Genomic DNA, 18821 nt, shown 5'->3' on the forward strand with positions numbered 1-18821 from the left:
AACGAAAGGCCGATTTTAACATATCTCCTAAACCGTGTCCTCGCTGTCGAGCAACCCCTCGGTACACTGGATACATGACTTACGAATCGTGAGAGAACCGTTTTCGAAAATGGAGTTTCACCGTGACGTTTCCTTTGGTGAATGGAATATTTTGTCCCAGATCTCCTTTTATAGCAATGTTGACCGTGCCCAAATACGACTTGCTGACAGGCAAATAGTGAGGATGTACAAATTCGCGGTGAACGTGGTAAGTGTTTCCACCTTCCTCGTCAGTGACCGTGGCAGAAACCACTTTGAAAGGAATGACACGCAGTAACGGCAGAGGTGTGTCCCACCACGTTATACTCCACCACATCGGAGTACACAAACATCAAATTCAGTCCTTGGTTCAGTTCTACCGGGGTACGAAATAACTTGCTAAAAGACTCGTTGTCGTAAATGATTGGTAATTCGTTTTTCTTGAGCATGGCCTTTCTCATGTCCATGTCTCCGTCCAACATGTCAAACAATTCAGGACAAAATAAAATGGACACGATTTTACCCCCGTCAAATTTCATCAAGAAGAGACGAGCTGCTTTGTGGTATTCCATGGTGACACTTTTTTTGACACTTTCCAAAGCTTTCAGAAACACGACATTAAACCTGGAGGTTATGGTGCTCACCAAATGTTGACCACTAAAATAATAGCCTGGAGGAACGAACAAGTGATAGGTGGTGTACTTTTGATTTTTTGTGCCAGGGGTTTTCTTGTCATATTTGCCATAGGTATCCAAGTACTGTTGCAATTGTTCGTCATGAACTTCCACATCAAAAAATTTTGATTGGGAAGGACATTGAGGACTTGAGTCGAGTGAATGATTTCTACTAAAGCCACTTCCCAATGGGCTTTGTGGTCTAATGGGATGATCTGAGGTAATTTGGCTGTGTAACAGCACAACGTGTTCTTGGGAAACACCTCCATGGAACTGTCACTGGGTAAGGATAAGTAAAATTGGTTTTGGTGACTCATAATTCCAGAGTTCTGTGGCTGTCCGAGGGGTTACTGGACGTCAGAGGCGTGTCTCCCCCCAAAATAGGGTTGTTGTTGTTGTTATTGGAGTGCTGACTGACACTGGCACTGGACACAAGGTTCCCGTGGTTCCCGTTGGAAGAGATTTTCAGAGAGGGATTGGGAAGCAGGTAACCGATGCAGCTGCTCAATAAAATGGTCCACATTTGTTTGTCTCCTTGCTGCAAACTTAAATTGGCGATGGCTGCCCCGATGACACAATACACCACGAAGATTTGGCAGAAAAAGACGATTTGCGTTTAAGGCACACGTTCTCCACACCACACCCACAAGGGTTGTTTTTGCAAATCTTGCAGAGAAGAACTGGGTGAAGGAGTGGTAGCAGTAGTAGCTGCGTCTGTGTGAAAGGGCATGATGGTCACTTCTTTTTATAGTCGATAACTTGCGAAGCGTCGATCCAAGAATCAAAACTGGGTGGATATCCTTTCCAACGTACTTTGACTTCTTTGACACGTCGTTTGCCTACTTTACGGGTTCTGCGTTCGAGAATGCTTTCGATGTCGTACACGTCGTCTTCTTTTTTGGTGACACGTTGTAACTCGGGTAAGTAAAACGTTCCTTTGAGCACTTGTCCGTTCATGTATTCCGATTTATAGACGGCAGGATGACGGCCATGCACTCGTTCAGTGACACGAAACAATTCGGTCGTCCAGTTAGGTAAGTAACCTTTGTCGAAAATGCGTTTGGTTTTGCCAATGCGCACCCAATCTCCTACGGTCAACACTCCACTTTTCTTGGGGGCAGCCCTCGTCAGGGAACTTACCAAACAGGCGCTCAAACACCAACACTTCGTTTTCGGGAGTCACTTCTTGCGGGGCACTTCCGATGCTTCGATGGTAAGATTGGTTGTACGCTTGCACCAGGTGCGGTAAGATGTCGATGTACTTCAGAGTGTGGTGATGCGTAAAATATTTCCACATGCGTTCTTTCAAAGTGCGTTGAAAACGTTCCACGATGCTAGCTCTGGTTTCGGGATTCTCGGTGGTAAAAAAATGAATGTCACGTTTCTTTAATTCTTTTTGGAAAGCTTGGTTCAGAAATTCGGTGCCTTTGTCCGTTTGCCATCGAAGAGGGTGACGACCGCTTTGTTTCAACACTCGTTGCAGGGCTCGCAATAACTCGCTGATAGATTTGGAAGTCAAGGGTGCGACCCAGGCAAATTTGGAAAAGACGTCGATGACACAAAACAAATATTTGTAGCCACGATTGTAGCTGGCCAAATGAGAGACATCGGCTAAATCGGCTTGCCATTGATGATCGATGCCTTCCACTCGGGTGCGACTTCTGGCAAACTTGCGTCGAATGGGTTTGTGTAAAGTGTAGGTAGCTTGTTCTTGTAACCATCGTTGCACTTGAGGTAAACAGAGACTTTTCCGTCGCGTTTTGGCAGCACGATACAATTTTTGAACTCCTACGTAACCTGCAGGATGGGACAGATTGTAGTAAATGCTGGCTAAGACTTTTTCCATTTGTTGGTTTGTGTGTTAATAAGGCACCCACTCTTGGAGGATGCTACTCTTTTTCTCCTGGGGTACTTTCTTGGATTGCAATGCTTTGCGTGTGTGACCGGCAATAGGTGTCGCAGAGGAAGATGTCTGAACCGGGGATATCGGTTCTTGTTTCACTTCTGTCTTCACCTTCTTTTCCTCTTGTGATGAAGAAGGGGTGATCATCATCTTTTTAATCCATCCAATTCTGGAGGTAGGTGGTGTTGTTAACTTGCGTACTTTTTCTGGTGGAGTTTGAAACCCTTCTTCTTCTTCTTCTTTTTCAGTCTTGGTCACTGTTAATGGTCGTACTGGTGATGGTGCTGGACTTTTCATCAAGGTCTTAAAATCTTTCAGAGTGGGTAGAGCTGTTTCGTCTGAGGCTTTCTGGTGAAAGAGTTGCAGTCGTTGCAAGAGTTGACCGTACTTTTGCGATTTTTCTGTTTCGGACAAATCTTGGCGATCCATCAAGGACTGCAGTTCGTGTTCTAACTGGGACATCTCGCTCAAATGGGGATTGGGAGGCAAAAGCGGGGTGCGTTGTTCTTGCCAACGATGGTATTCCATCCATCGTTTGTAAGGCATTAAAGCTAGTTTTCGTCCTTCCATGGGGTTTTCAAGGGTCGATTCTGAGATCTTGGGACTTCAGAGGGCCTTTTTATCTTGCTCCCACCAGTCCTCCCAACATGGTTCCCAAAACTCCTTTCAGCAATGGGCCTAACAAGAGGGGTAAAATGCCTCCACGTTGGACCAACATCTTCTTTTGACGAAGGGGAATTTTCTTTTGAACCATTTGGCGAAGAACGTGACGATGTTTGCCTAAGCATTGTTTCTGGTGTTTGGACAAAGGGATCGTGCCTTTCAAGACGTTCAAACAACATTCGCACACGGTATCGATGACCTCTTTGGAGGCTGATTGAATGAGTTTTTTTCGTAGGGGTAGAGAAGCTTTGGACAGGACAGATAACATGTCCCCATGTTTGACTAAACGTGGTGGCAGTCCTTTCCTTTTCTTTCCTTGGGGTTGTTTAGAAGAAGGATGTTTTCTGGAGGGTGACATCTTCAGGAGCACCAAAACACTGATACCCTTACTCGGTCACACACCTTTTTTATACTGTAACGCGTCGCCACTGATTGTCTTTACGTCGTATTAACTTCAGGACAGGCATGACACGTCGTGCAGGGGTACGTAACGGACAAAATCGAGCCAGTTCTTGCTTGGACAAATCCAGTAAACTTTGTAACATGCCTGATCTTTCTTGGACTTTGATTTTGGGAGAAGGTACTTTGTGAGCAGCAGCCACTGCCACTAAATTGGAGGGTCCTGCCACTGGGGAAGTTCTTGGGGTCATCAACGGAGAAGTTCTTGGTGTGATCAACGTCTCCAAGTACTCTTCAGTTCTTGGTGTCATCAACGGAGAAGTGGATGAACTTGAGGCTGCCGGAGACGCAGTCACCGCTGTGGCAGGTCGTGGTTTGCGAGTGTAAGGTTGCGTCCTGGCCGAAGTGCCTCTCTTGCGACTAGTTTTCTTCTGTGGACTTTTCTTTCTCTGGGGGCTTTTTCTCTGTTTCTTTTTCTGGGGTCTTCTTTTCTTTTTCCGGGGTGGTGTCTGGTAAGGGGAGGGTCCTGCCACTGGAGAAGTTCTTGCAGACACGGGTCTCCTTGGGGACCTGCTCTTTTTCTTCTTCTTGGAGCTTCGTTTGACTTTTTTCTTGGGGAGAACTTTGGGGGCATTAGGATCCCATCTTAAGAGTGAGCGAATGATGACCCCTCCTAGAGTACCGCTCCCTCCAGGTTTTAAAATGATTTGTTTTTTGGTTTGAGTGTCGATGCGGGTATCGGTAAGTTGGGTCAAAGCGACTTTGTTTCAATCAAAAACGCGTTTGGTTTGATGAGGAATCTGAATGATCCCTTGTAGTAATTGACGTGCCGTCACCGTGAACCATCGTAAGACTTCTTTGAGACTAGCTTCTAAGACACTAGCTCGTGTTTGTGGATTTTTTTCTCGATTGATGCCATACAAGGCACGAATCAATTTGACGGGAAGATGCGACTGAAGGGACGTCAAGTTCAAAATGTGTGTGAGACAGACGAAAAGGGTCTGAGGTTTTTATAGACTTTTTTGTGGAATGAAGTTAAGTCGAGGACGGAGACGTGTACAGGACAGGCCCTCCGTCTTGGCCCCAATGGTGAAAGAAGTGGGTACGAAATCGCAAATCATCAGGGATGGTAGGTTTCAAATCGACAAGTAAATATGCGTGTGGAGTTTGAGTGGCATCGTCGTACGCCTGAGTCAGCCAAGGTGCCCCTAACTGTTTCGCTAAGACTTGCACTTGCGATTTATCTCGAGGGCTTTTAAACAAGACCACGTAATGCGCATTGAGACTGATGGTGCGATGGGCTTTACTTTGTTGAAACAAATTTTGAGTGATGTAAACGACACTGGCATTACGATGATGACCTTTGCGCGTGAACCACAGTTTAATTTCTTCTTTGTCTTCTCCTAACATGTCGTCAAAAATGACCAAATGGGTTTGACGGGAGTCAGAGACGATGCCGTCGTCTTCTTTAGGAATGCCTTCCACAAACACGATGGGATCGCCTTGACTTTCTCGCAAGAGGCTGTACGCCGATTGCCACTCTTTGTAATACTACACGATGCGTTGAGCTGGACGATCGATCAAATGATGTTTATGTTCGATCAAGCGTTTCACGAATTCGGTTTTGCCTGAACCGCTAGGTCCAGCAATGAGCATGTTAAGGAGATGGCGAAGATACAAAGCCTCCCAACTGGCACGATCTAAGTGTTCGTCGATGACTTTGACAGGGGAGGAAGAGGGAGCAGAGACAGCAGAGGTAGCCATAGTGTCAGGAATGTCACTTGTGACACGAAAACAAACAAGACGAGAGTTTATATACTTTTTTCAGGACACGTTTATTGAATGTTTTAAACATGAATACGAACGCCAAAAATACATAAAAGCCAAAGGCTTAAGCACAACAATAAAAGCCACATGATAACCATCAACGTGGAATAAAAACAAGTGTCTGTACAACATGTTTTGGGTAATGTTCTGACCAGTTCTATAGAGGGTAAGGTCACACAAGTGTCCTCCCGAAAGTTTCTTTCAGGGATGTCCACGACAGTCCTGTCCTGGATGACGGGTTCTTCTGGTACTGTCACTAACACAGGTTGAAAAGTCGCAAGGCTCACAATCGCATTCCACTTCAGAAACCCAAAACTTGAATTGTGCCTTTCTAAACTTGTTTTGTGTTTCTCTGAAAGTATTCATCTTGTTCGCTTGGTCTTGGTAGTCACAATGAACTATCGATCTTGCCTAGGGTTCCTTTTTATATACAGACCAATACCGACGTGTCCATACGGTAAGGTGACATGATTGGGAAGTCGCACTCGCTTCTGGTACACGATTTGATAGACTTTTTCCAACGGTCGACTGACGATGTGGTGAGTGGGTAAACGTACAATCTTGTTCGGTTGATAGGTGGTCACTTTAAAGTGTTCATCCTCTCCAGATTGCAAGGCTTCTTTCAATACCCCAAAGTTCACCACTCGACTGGTACGATAATTCAGAGTCAATCCTTTCACTTTACACTTCGTGTGCACTTCTCCTTGTTTGTCCCGGTATTCGTAGCCGTAATTTTTGGGACCGCCACTGACGAAACTTAGAATCTTGTCGTCTGGATGCTCGTCTGTCCAGGCTCCTAAAAGGTCTCCTTCGATGTCAGGGTGCTGTTGACTCGGGTGATGGATGTAAATGCAACTGTCCATGTCAAAGTACAGGACGCGTTCCCCTAACAGTTCTAAAGCTTCGTACAATTTTAAGCGAGCATGGGCTGTCACGTAAGCTGCAATGATGACATTTCCAAAAGGGTCGTCTTGTACAAAGTCCAGATCTTCTTCGTAATTGACCAAGATCAAATCCTCACGAACGACGTCCACGTGTTCATGTATTTGGTCCTGTCGTGAATCATCAGAAAGTAGCGGGAAGGTTCTGTCAAATATTCCGTCTTGGGTAAACACGGTCGTTGTGCCATTTTACCCCACAGGCAATTTAACATCACTTTGGCAAACGATCGCCTGCCTTCGTTTTTCTCGATGTGATCTTAAGTAATGCCTTCTTGTGCCCAGTATTTCTCTTTGAAATGTATTTGGTCTTCGGGAGTGTGACACCAGGAAGGATAGCCGCTGGCTTCTTGCTTCAGTTTCAAAAAGGCATCCACGTAGTCGGCGAAAATGCCTTTCTGAGTGGGGTCACACTTGTGATATTGTTGTGTCTTGGGAAAGTGATAAATTTCGTACACTTCTAACAGTTGGTATCCCATGTCCAGAGCTTTGAACAATTCTACGCTGACCCAGGTTCCCGTCAAAGCCCGTTCTTCCTGGGTGTGATAACAAGGTTGGTCTTGGTTGCACGTTTCGCCACAAGTACGGCACAAAGGAAACATCAGTTTGCCTTGGCAATGGTGAGGTAAGACGGGATGGTACAAGTCCGCTGGAGGCAAAACTTTGCACTTGATCAAGCCTTCGTATTGTCGAATGTTTTTCAGGTCGATCTATTCCGTGAACAATTGTGGATACCCTACAGGAAAGCGACAATATTTGCACACGTAGGGATACAGCGAACACACGTCCAAGAATTTGATTTCTTCTCCTTTCTCTTCGTCGGCTTGGTACAGCAAACAGGTGGCATTGGTCCTTCCTCCGTACAAACTATCCCTCGGGTTCAGCGGGTCCATGAACTGGTAACTTTCCACGAGGCGTTTAAATTCGGGATCGGTTTTCAAACGGTGATCGTATTCATGTTCCCACATTTCCACCACTTGGTATCCTTCCTATTCTAACTTTAGGCTTCGCTGACAAGTGGCCTGGTACAAGTCTTCCATGGTTCGTTGTAAAAACTGATTTTTAGTGTCACGGTCAGGGTAACAGACAGGACATCCGTGAAATAAGCAACCGTTAAACTCGTACACGATCTTGGGGTTTTCTAAGTCCCAACCATCGACCGAATGCGTTCTAATGGTCTTTTCGCCCCCTCCGTTGCGGGCATGCTGAATCCATTTGTCTTCCTTGTCGCACAAGTAATGTAACCAGCGTAGGGCTTTGACCGAGTACTGACGTTTGACATAGTTGGTCGTTTGAGGACTGATGACAGCCACGGTGTTTTCAAGCATGAATCGTTGCCGGTACACTAAGGAACACGCTTTGGCAATGGTGCAAGCTTCTTTCAAAGGATCGACCCCTCCGTGTTCCATGAACAGTTCTCGAAATTTTCCACAGCAACGTCGTAAAATGTCCACGTCGGAACGACAATACTTTAGCATTTCTTCCTAAAAGTCGAAAGGGTCCGAGGCGTGAGCCTGGTACCAAGCGTAGAAAGCGTCTCGTTGTTCGGTATGCATGTTGTCAGGGTCGTAATAGTGATTCTCAGGCAAATGGGGTAGAACGGCGTGTTGATTGGCTTCCGTATTGGAAAAGTGTGGAAAGTACCCTTTAGCCATTTCTGTCATTCCAAATGTTTTAGGCATTCGACTCAAAGGCATGGCCAAATAGCTCATCGAATCTTTAAACTGTACTTGTCCCACTTGCATGGAAATGATTTTGGCTCCGTTCAAAATCACTTTAGGACGCTCGGTACCATGTTCCGTATAGTACCTCAAAAGAAACTGTCCATCGTATCCGGAGAAATTGTGAGCCATCACTGTGGCATGACGATGACAATCTCCGTAACGTTCGATGTCCTCTTGGCTCCACGTCTTATCGATGGGGTGTAAGACCCATTGTGCAAAATCGGCTAACGTGTTCGGTCCTCGAAAGATTTTTTCACGCCCTCCGGGAATCTTACTACAGTGAGGGAAATGACTGAAGATAGGTTCCTGAATGCGCTTCTCGCACGCTCGATGAGCCACGCAGAATTTAGGGATGTGAATACCGGTCTCTTGCATGCATTCGAAATCGAAAAAGATGAAATTGCCTTTCTTCTTGTGTCCATCCTCTTTCCCTGGTGGGGGTTGGTATTTTTGCACGTAGCATTGGTGTTCCAAGTCCACGATGTGGTGACAAATGTGACATTTTTTTTTTCCTGAACATACGTGTGCCTTGGTACTATTGGTACGTAGACCTTGTCCACACGTAGGGAACAATCTCAGCAGTTGACAAGCATATTTCTGCTGTGAACCTTGCGTCTTGAGATGTTGTTGGTAACAGGTAGGACTGACAAACGTGCGCTGACAAGCTGGACAATGCACTGGTTTTTGCCCTTTTCTCAGACAGGGTGGAGAGGCCAAAGATCCTGAGCATTTCGATCCGCAATGTTTGTGTTTCTCTCGATTTTTATAGCCATAGTCACATTTCTCACAGTAATATTTGTATCCCAGGAATCCGGTGATACTGGTAATGGTATCAAAATGGTCATCGTGATGATAGACGTGAATGTATTTTCCATCCTTAAAGTCTTTCCCTCGAAACAACAGAGGCCCACGCATTTCTTGAGGGTGCACTTTCAAGGTGTAGCGTGGAGCTAGGACATCTTGCAATTTTTGCATTTCAGGAATGCCGCAGGGTGTGTCTTTGGGCAAGTCGGCTTGTTGCAACAGGAGTTCTGCTTCACTTCGTTCTTTGGCTTGGTCCGATTTTCGAATATTCTCCCAGGCTCTTTTCCATTCTACCGTGTCGTTTTTGTTGGCATAGGTTCGTCCCACCACATCTGGTCTTGAGGGTTGTGAATTCGGACGAGACTTGTTTTGGTGTTGCGAAGGTCGTCCACCAATAACATCCTTTTGCGTCCAGTCCCTTGAGGAGGAGAGACGTGGATACTTCGGCCTTGAAATATTTAAACTTCACCGTGTATTTGTAAGCCGTGGTTCTAAATTTTCTAGAGGAGCGCTTTTCCGTCTCTCGAATGGAATAGTACTTTTCAGGGTTAACTAAGGGTGGTGAACTTTGTTTAGAGGGTTCGGATTCTGGTTCACTCATCTCCTCTTCAAAATCACTGGCATGAATTTGTGCCAAGACTTCAGCTCTGGTACGAAGCGATAGATCACGTTTCTGCCTCTTACTTTCTTCTTCTTTCTTCTCAAATGAATTGGATCGTTTCATCTTGAGTGAAAAACGTCAAATGACTAAAATTTAAACAGCATGGACTAATTTATAGTCATGGCAGACCAGCGTATATAAAAGGGTGTGTGTCTTGTCCTTTCGCTATTCATTTCACTCTCTAACCGAGCACAACGATGGAAGAGACTAGCCAAATCGAACGTTTCATCAGAGCTTTGCGAGGGGTCATTAGAAAATTTTCTTCAGACCAGCCTTCGGACTACTCTCCTTCTTTTCGAGATAAAAGTGAAGATACTTGCTATATCTGTCAGAAGAAAGGGCATTGGTCTTCAGAGTGTCAGACCGTCAAAAAAGAAAAACAGGGGTTAAAAGAGACAAAAGTCAAGATGCCTGTTATTATTGTCAAGAAAAAGGACATTGGTCTCCAGATTGCCCAAAAAAGAAACAAGAGGAGTCAGAAGAAGAGAGGGATTCTTCAGAGGAAGAAGAAGAGGAGGAAGATAGCAGACAGGTGAAGAAAAAGAACAGCAGAAGAAAAGAAGAAGGGAAGAAAGTGAGGAGGAAGAGGAGGAAAAGACTGTGACGGTGAAGACATTTAAAAAACAGAGAGACTAAACAGTGAGACAGAAGAAGTGAATGTACTTTTTAAAGTGCTCTGTTGTGAATTGTGAATTGGATTGTAACTATTGATAAAAGAATAAATTAGGCATAAAAAGGTAAGTGTCTTTGAGTTTTGATTTTAAATAAGAAGCTACACTCACGCACTCATATACACGTACTATAGGGGTAAAATGGGGGTTTGGGGGGGGGTTAGTTATTGGCAATTGAAAGTCTATCTCTTTTCGAGAGAAGTGGGTGGCCCTGAAAAGGGCCTTTGGTTTTTGGTGTAGGGGTGAGTTTAAGCAATCAACTTTAACTGCCTTAAGCCGTTGCCACGGCCGAGGCCTACTTCTGATGATGATGATTTAGTTGAAATCACTAAGGGTGGTACGGTAGGCTTAGTCACAGAGTTGGCGTGTTTAGCTCGGGAAGGTCGTATTCTCTTCGGTCGTGATAAAGAAGTCTGATACATTTGTTTCAGACTTCTTAACTCCGCTAAAATGTCTAACAGTACCGTGACCGTTTGATTTTCACCCTCTTGTTTCTTTGCTGCTGCTTCTTGTTGTTGTTGTTGTTTTTTTCTTACCTCTTCTTGCTGTTGTTGCTGTAAAAGAAAAGCTTGTTCCGCTTCCTTTTGTCGTTGTATAAATTTCTCCAATTCTTCTTTCTGTCTCTGTCTAAAATTCTCCACGTGTGGTAATGAAGGTGACGAAGGTTCCGGAACAAATTCTTGCGAGGTAAGAAAATCCACAAAATCCCAATTTACCTCTTCTGAAAGTAAGTCCGGGTTCCCTTGTGTAGTCTCCACTGCTGGTGCACCCCAATGGATCGTTTTCTGAGTTTCCGTCATGTTGAATCACTGTCTCGCATCGATTGACTGCACACAGGCGGTAGCGAATCTATATAGACCACGTGACGTCACAGACTGTTATCTTCGGATTGGAGGCGAGCTGAATGAATTTTGTAACGCGTGTTTGGATTGGTCAATGAACTCAATCCGTTTCAATCCTTCCTCTACCTATAAATAAGCGCAGTTTACTGCATTGATTTACCTGTTCTCGACGCCTCAAGATGTGGACCACAGTCGAATCATCAACCCTTGTGTCTTCGATGATGTTCAGGACGGACATACCGAATGGACAGATGTCCATAGGTCCGCCAGCAACCTATGGATACGTAGGATTTACGTAGAGAGGCAAGGATGCCTCAAAAGAGTCCTGATTTACGGTCCTACAGTGAGACGAAGCCTAAGGACAAGAAGAAGTCACAGATGCCTTTTATATTAAGGGCATATATAAACCCAAAGGCCCTTTTCAGGGCCACCCACATTTCTCGAAAAGAGATAGACTTTCAATTGCCTACCCCTTTTTATATTTTTTTTAATTTTTATTTTATTTTATTTTATTTTATTTTATTTTATTTTATTTTTTTTAAAAATCCCATGTTCAATTCCCCTTGTCCCTAGAATTGCTTTTTTCTCCCATGTTAAATTTCCCTTGTCCCTAGACTGACCCAAAATAGATTCCCATGTTAATTTCAATTGTCCCTAGAGTGTCCCAGCAATTTCTCCCATGTTAAATTTCCATTGTCCCCAGAGTGTCCCAAGGTGTTTTTTAATGGTAAGTCCCATTGTCCCTAGGGTGTCCCCATATACTACTTACATACGTATACTCCAGAAAAAGTTTACTGTACTGTTTGCTATAAAGTCATCTTGGTATTAAGGATAATGATAGTGCAGATAAAACAGCCAAAGCTGCCCTGCAGTCATCCCTGCAGTCATCTATTTCTAAATGGAAGATCCTTTATAGGGACTTTAAGTATTTTCTCAAACAATATGTTTGCTTGACAATATATGCGGAGTGAAAACTCCATAAACAGGCTTCTCAACATAAAACCGCTGGGGCATATTTTATGTAGAACATAGCACATAGATGAGGAGGTATTGTATTGTTCATTTATAGGGCACACATACTAGAATCATGCATTACTCCTGAAGACTGGATCACTTCTGGAATGCGTACCGTACCTGTGTCAACTGACACTGTGGCACATTCTTGTCGAGTTCTCGATTTCCAAACTGCGGGACATACATTTTATAATGTCAGCTCAATCAAACAGAATTGCAATGATGTTCCGCTCGAAAAGACACGTGACTATCTAAAAGAATACGGTTTATACAAAAGATCATATATTTTAATGGCTTTAACCTTTCAACCTTTTTGTTTTAAATACTTGTTTACAAATTGTATGATTTATATTTTTAGAGAATATCTTTACTTTTAGCTAGAAGTGTTTCTCTTTCTGAAAAAATGTGTACATTTGTAACCTTTCTGTTGTATCAATTAATATATAATCTTTACATGTAACTTCGAAAGACAGCATGTTTACGTTTATTAAGAAGGGTTTATGTTCATAAATTGTTTAACAATTTCCCCTTCACAATTATCGACAATATATTGCGAGGATTGTACTGATGTTGCGTTAAACTCTCTCTCTCTCTCTCTCTCTCTCTCTCTGTTTAATCTTCAGCAGTACATGCTTGCACTTTATATGGTCGTGAACTGCTGTTAATTATTTGTTCAGATTTATATGCAGTTTGCTGTGTACAAAATGTTTGCTGCTGAATGATTGTATGAGTGTTATTGTTATAAGATAAATGATTACAAGTACATGAATTATATACTACATATCACGAAACAGAGATTTTTTAATTCTTGTAAATGCCAAAATTTGTGCATTCAAATAAAGTGTCCAATGATGTTCGTCCATCGGTGTCGATGAGGACCATTTAATGTCATCAATTCACTGGGGGTGGGTCCGGAGATGGCTGATCAGTCCGATCCGCGCCCGGGAGAGTTTATTGCAGTGGGGATATCGATGTACAGGTTGCTGACCGGGAGTTGCGGAACTGTTGTTCCTGGATTTGCGCAGATCACGTTTCTCAGCTGCGTCCACCAGTCTTTTCTGCTCAAAGGCTGCCGCACCAGCATTTACTTGACTGCGCCAAGCAGATCGGTTAGAAGTGACACTCTCACAGCTGTCAGGATCAATGCCTAGGTTCTTCAGCGAAGCCTTGAGGGTGTCCTTGTGCCTCTTTTTTTACCACCGTAAGATCTCTTGCCTTGGTGTAGCTCTCCATAGAAGACCTTCTTAGGTAGGCGTTCTACAGGCATGCGGACAACATGGCCAACCCATCGGAGTTGTGCTTTGCACAGCATGGTGTGGATGCTTGTCATGCCGGCCTTAGTAACAACCTCTGTGTTCGGTATCTTGTCCTGACATCTGATTTTAAGTAGTTTTCTCAGGGAGCTCATATGGAAGTGGTTCAGTTTTTTAACATGGCGGCTATACAAAGTCCATGTCTCGCAAGCATAGAGGATGGTGGGAAGAACCACCGCTGCGTAGACTTTGAGTTTGGTGGCAACCCTGATGCCTCTCCTATCCCAGACATTTGAGTAGAGTCTGCAATCCTGGTGTTGACCTTATCGTCTATGTGGACTGCTTGTGAGAGGGTGCTGCCGATGTATGTGAACCTGTCTACATTTTTGAGCTTTTGGCCTTTGATAGTGATGGATGGTTCCAGGTAATCTTCTCCAGGACTGGCTGATGCAGAACCTCGGTCTTGCTAGTAGAGATGGTGAGTCCGACGTTGGTGCACGCTATGAAAAAGAGGTCCATGCTCTGTTGCATGCCTGCCTCCGTGCTGAAGTTGAGGGCACATTCGTCTGCAAGGAGGGGGTCGCGAATGTTCTCAACTTGGACTTTGGTTTTTGACTTGAAGCCTCCTCAGGTTGAACAACGTCCCATCCAGACGGTATCGGAGACCTACTCCAACATAGATGTTCTTGAAAGCATCCATCAACATTGCGGAGAACATGAGGCTGAAGAGATTGGGGGCTAAGACGCTTCCTTGTTTCACACCATTCGTAACTGCAAAGGGTTCGGAATAGTTACCCTGGTCCTGGACTCTGGCAAACATGCCATCATGAAACTGCCATACCATTTCAATGAAGACTTCTAGGCATCCAAATTTGGCCATGATCTTCCAAAGGCCTTCCCGGCTGACAGTATCGAATGCCTTAGTCAGGTCCACGAAGGTGATGTATAGCTGGACATTTTGTTCAAGACCCTTTTCTTGCATCTGCCTGGCAGCAAAGATCATGTCGATGGTGCCTCTCTCCTTTCTGAAGCCACACTGACTTTCTGGCAGTAGGCAATGATCAAGGTGTTCTGTGAGTCTGTTCAGCAGTAGCCTGGCGAGGACCTTGCCAGGATGCAGAGTAGAAAGATTCCTCTACGGTTGTCGCAGGATTGGCGGCTGCCTTTGCGTTTATAAATGTGGACGATTGATGCATCTTTGAATTCCTGGGGTATGCGTTTCATCTTCCACATCCGACAGAACATCTCTGTTAGTCTTTCCACTAGCTTAGGCCCACCAGACTTGTAGATGTTAGCTGGGATGGAGCCTGCTCCTGGAGCTTTCCCACTAGACAGGAGCTCAATGGTCTTATGAGTTTCCAGCACTGTTGGAGGGTCAGCCAGTCTATCGTTGATCTCCACCTGGGGTAGACGGTTGATCGCTTCATCGTTGATGGAAGAGGGTCTATTGAGGATACCGTCAAAGTGTTCCACCCAGCGATGCAGTAACGTTTCCTTCTCGGTTATGAGAGTGCTGCCATCGGAGCTCAAGAGTGTGATTGTGCCTGATGTTACTGGGCCATAAACATCACGAAGAGCACTATAGAAATTCTTCATGTCGTGTCTTTCGGCAAAAGACTGAATATCATCAGCCTTTCGGCTAAACCATGTGTCCTGCATCTCGCGCAGTTTCTTCTGCACAGCTTGGCGGACTCTGCTGAAATCATCTTTCTTTGCAGCGGACTTGGGGTTAATGTTGTATGCACCATGGAGACGATGCTTTTCCTCTAGCAAGAACTGTATTTCTTCACAGTTTTCGTCGAACCAGTCTTGGTGCTTTCGCGCAGTGACGCCAAGGGTTTCAGATGCAGTAGAGTACACCAGATGTTTGAAGGCCGCCCAGCATTTCTCTACGTCGTTGGTATAAGAGTCTGTGGTTTCTAGCTGGCATGTCAGAGCTTCAGACAGAGCTTGCTCAGTGTAGAGAACTTTCAGCGAATCCAACTCCAGACTCATGACGTTCATCGGTGTCATGTCCACTCCAGAAAAAAGGTGTAACTAACTCCAGCTACAGTCAATTGGCCCTCGTCGGCCAAGCGAGTTTCACTCAGGGCTGCTATCTCTATCTTGAAGCGAGTAAGTTCTCTTGCAATCAGGGCAGTTCTTCTCTCTGGTCTGTCAGCCTCTGCACGATCCAATAGAGTGCGTATGTTCCTCGTACCAAGAGTGAGTGGAACATTTTGGGTTTTCTTTGTGTTTCGACCGCAAGAAAGGGATTCCCTCCAGCCGAGGTAAGCTGGTCGGGCAAGATGAAGCAGGGTTTTTAGGGCACCTTTTCTAACCCTTTCCTCATGATATGGAGGTAATCAGTGCTATCCTGAAAAGGTCTGCTTAGTCGCTCAGACGGCTTCCGACATCCATTTCTGCTTCAGGTCAATGGAGGACGACCATATGGCCTGAGTCGCCTACGTGCAGGTCCGCCACTACGGCTGCCAGTGCATCCACGTCTGTGGCGACGCAGCTCGCCCATCACCGCAGGACTTGGGCACGGGTGATGACATAAATGAATTGCGCGTGAGTTGGATTAAAGTGAGGAAGAGTTGTGCTGCGTCAGCCTCACTCTCTAGTCCAGACTCCACTTTGTCCAGTTGCAAGACGTAGTCAAGACGGCTGGAATGGAGACTGGATGAAGTGGATGACCAATGTGTCCTACGTGTCTTGCCGTGCTCTTAGCGCTCCATATCGCTTTGCTGGATCCGCCTTCCAGCCCGTTGACCAGCTGGTGGTTCCTCCGCGCAGTCCGCCGGGTCCAGTCTTCACATGCAATGGGTGACAATCTCTGACTCACAGAGGGTTTGAGACCCGTCGGTTACCCTAAACCTGGTCTGGCTGGACAGTCGAAGCCGTTGCCCGTGGTGTGGCCGCTGCGCATGCTACAGCTTCTTGAACTATAGGTGAGAGCTGAGCGCCAAGTTGATACCAAAGGTGGACTTACTACCCCCAATGGAGTACGATTGCTACCCACCAGAGGTACTACCCCTCCATGAGCACCCCTTACACCACTATTCAAACCGAGTGTCCAATACGGATGTTTGAAAAAGACAGACATCAAGTGTCCAAACTGTCAAACCAGTTAAAAATCGCATGATCATGCAAGAATTTGGCATTATAGATTTGTCCTTTTTTTGTTGTTAAAGTTGATGTGCTCCAAACTGATGATATTCTGTATAATGTAATGTCATGTTAGTATTTGCAGCATTTTGTACAAATCTGGGATGAATAAAACATGTTGAATATAAAATTCTTACCCAAGATTGACGTCGAGAAGCGATACTCCTTGAGAAGTGTATACACATTTTTGTGGATCACCAAAACATTCAAAATCTACTATGAAGCTGAAATCGAGTAATCAGTATCGATGGGAATATATTGATTTTGATAGGGAGTATCAGACTCAAGTGGGAGAAGGCAATTAGAAAACATTTACATCGAGAGGGTGTACTCATTCCACCAAATCAGGCAGTTTGTTTCTATGACAAGGATGGAACCGGAATATTGTTTATAACTGATTCTGCAAACTCTTCATATTGTTTTCTTTTACTGTACATGAAGTCTGATAAATGTCTGATTGCCATAAGAACACTTAATTATGTTGAATCCATGTCTTTTAAAAAATTAGAATCAAACTTTATAACTATATTGTTTCAAAGCTCTCCGATGAATTCAGTTTTTTCCATTAACATTGAATAGACGTATGTTTCTTCATCACCATATTTCTTGTGCTTACAATTCCATAACCACAGTGTCTCTGATGAGATCCCCAATCAAGTTTTATATGATCAAGGAGGTTGTACTTGTTTTCACACGTGCGATTGGTTTTGTTTCGTATGTCAAGAGTGTTTAAACATCGGAATGGCACGCGCTGCTTGAGTACAAGTTGCATGAGACTTTTGCTGTAATATCTCCTTTTTTGATGGGTATTTTTGGTATATAATTACTATATTTATTAATGAATTACGCAAGATTATTTACCATACAAGTTTTTCTATCTACCAACACTTTCCGGAGCACAGAGAATGTATTCCGAAACCTCGGGCTTGTCGCTTGAAATGTGCTCCCCTTTGTCATCCTTATTCATTTGGCGTTGAACTTGGAATTATGGATCTTCTATGGTTGAATTATTTGTCGAACCTAGTTCCTTAACACAATCTTAGCGGTTGTTATAAATGTTTAATATCATTTCCTTTTAAAGATTTACATGAATAAATATTGCAGAAGTCTGATTTTCAACATAATTTGTACAGTATAAATCATAATTTATAAATCATTGTTTTAGCTTAGATATTATTGATTTTACCAAAATGTTATGTTGACATATTAAAACTAAGCAACAGTCAGACCGAATAAACGTGATGCACAAATGACCTGCCATTAGCAACTTAAAGCAAAATAAAGCAAAAACCAGTATTCCTTTTGTGGTTTGTTCCTATCGTGGTTAGAACTAAATTAAGGACAAGGCGTTATTATCAGTTTCCTTACTCAGTTAAATTAGATCCTTACTTTTGCATCATATATCTTGAACGATTTGTAAACAGAATCTTTTTCGATTTCGCTTCAAGTCTGGAGTAATGCTAACGAAAAGATAGCTTCTTTGTAAAATTAATAGGTTAGAGAAATATAAAAAATTTATATTTGCAACCACTATTTCCTTCCGTAGTAATGAAACACTTTACAGTCATTCAACTATACTACTATTTTATTAAATGAGTGTTTTGTAATGGCATTGATATAAGTCTTCATTTCATCATGTAGGCCCAGGTCGTTTTGTATTGGCATTGTTATAGGTCCTCGGTTAGTCAAGTAGGCCCATGTCGTTTTGCATTGGCCTTGTGATAGATATAGTCATGTAGGCCCATGTCTGATTACACTGGCATTGCTCCAGGTCCTCATTTAGTATTTTATTCCCACGTCTTTTTGTATTGGCCTTGTTATAGGTCCTCATTTAGTCATGTAGGACCACGTCGTTTTGTATTGGCATTGTTATTGGTCCTCACTTAGTCATGTAGGCCCAGGTCTGGTTGTATTGGCATTGCTATAGGTCTTGAGTTAGTCATGTAGGCCCAGGTCGTTTTGTATCGGCATTATTAAAGGTCCTCGGTTAGTTATGTAGGCCCGAGTCTGGTTGAATTGCTTAGAGGAAGTGTCGATGGCGAATACAACGAGCCCTGGCCGAGAACCTATAAAAAGACTAGTGCAAAAACACCCATTTCATGTCATTGTTATTATGTAGCTTTCATCTTCCTATACTGTGTCAATACAAAAAATCTGTATACTGTGTCAATACATAAACTATATATACTTTAATGTGTCAATACATAAACTCTAGGGACTGTTTCAATACCATAAACTCTGTATACTGTGTTAATACATAAACAATATATATACTGTACT

At 43.8% G+C, this 18821-nt stretch overlaps 1 pseudogene; it reads right to left on the minus strand.

Moving 5' to 3' along the window:
* LOC149793618 (uncharacterized) overlaps positions 1 to 15404 on the minus strand; it is a 42443-nt pseudogene extending 27039 nt beyond the window's left edge.
* Positions 15405 to 18821: the final 3417 nt, after the last annotated feature.

This window comes from Sinohyriopsis cumingii, chromosome 8 (genome assembly GCF_028554795.1).
Source record: "Sinohyriopsis cumingii isolate HCF-2022 chromosome 8, ASM2855479v2, whole genome shotgun sequence".
NCBI lineage: Eukaryota > Metazoa > Mollusca > Bivalvia > Unionida > Unionidae > Sinohyriopsis > Sinohyriopsis cumingii.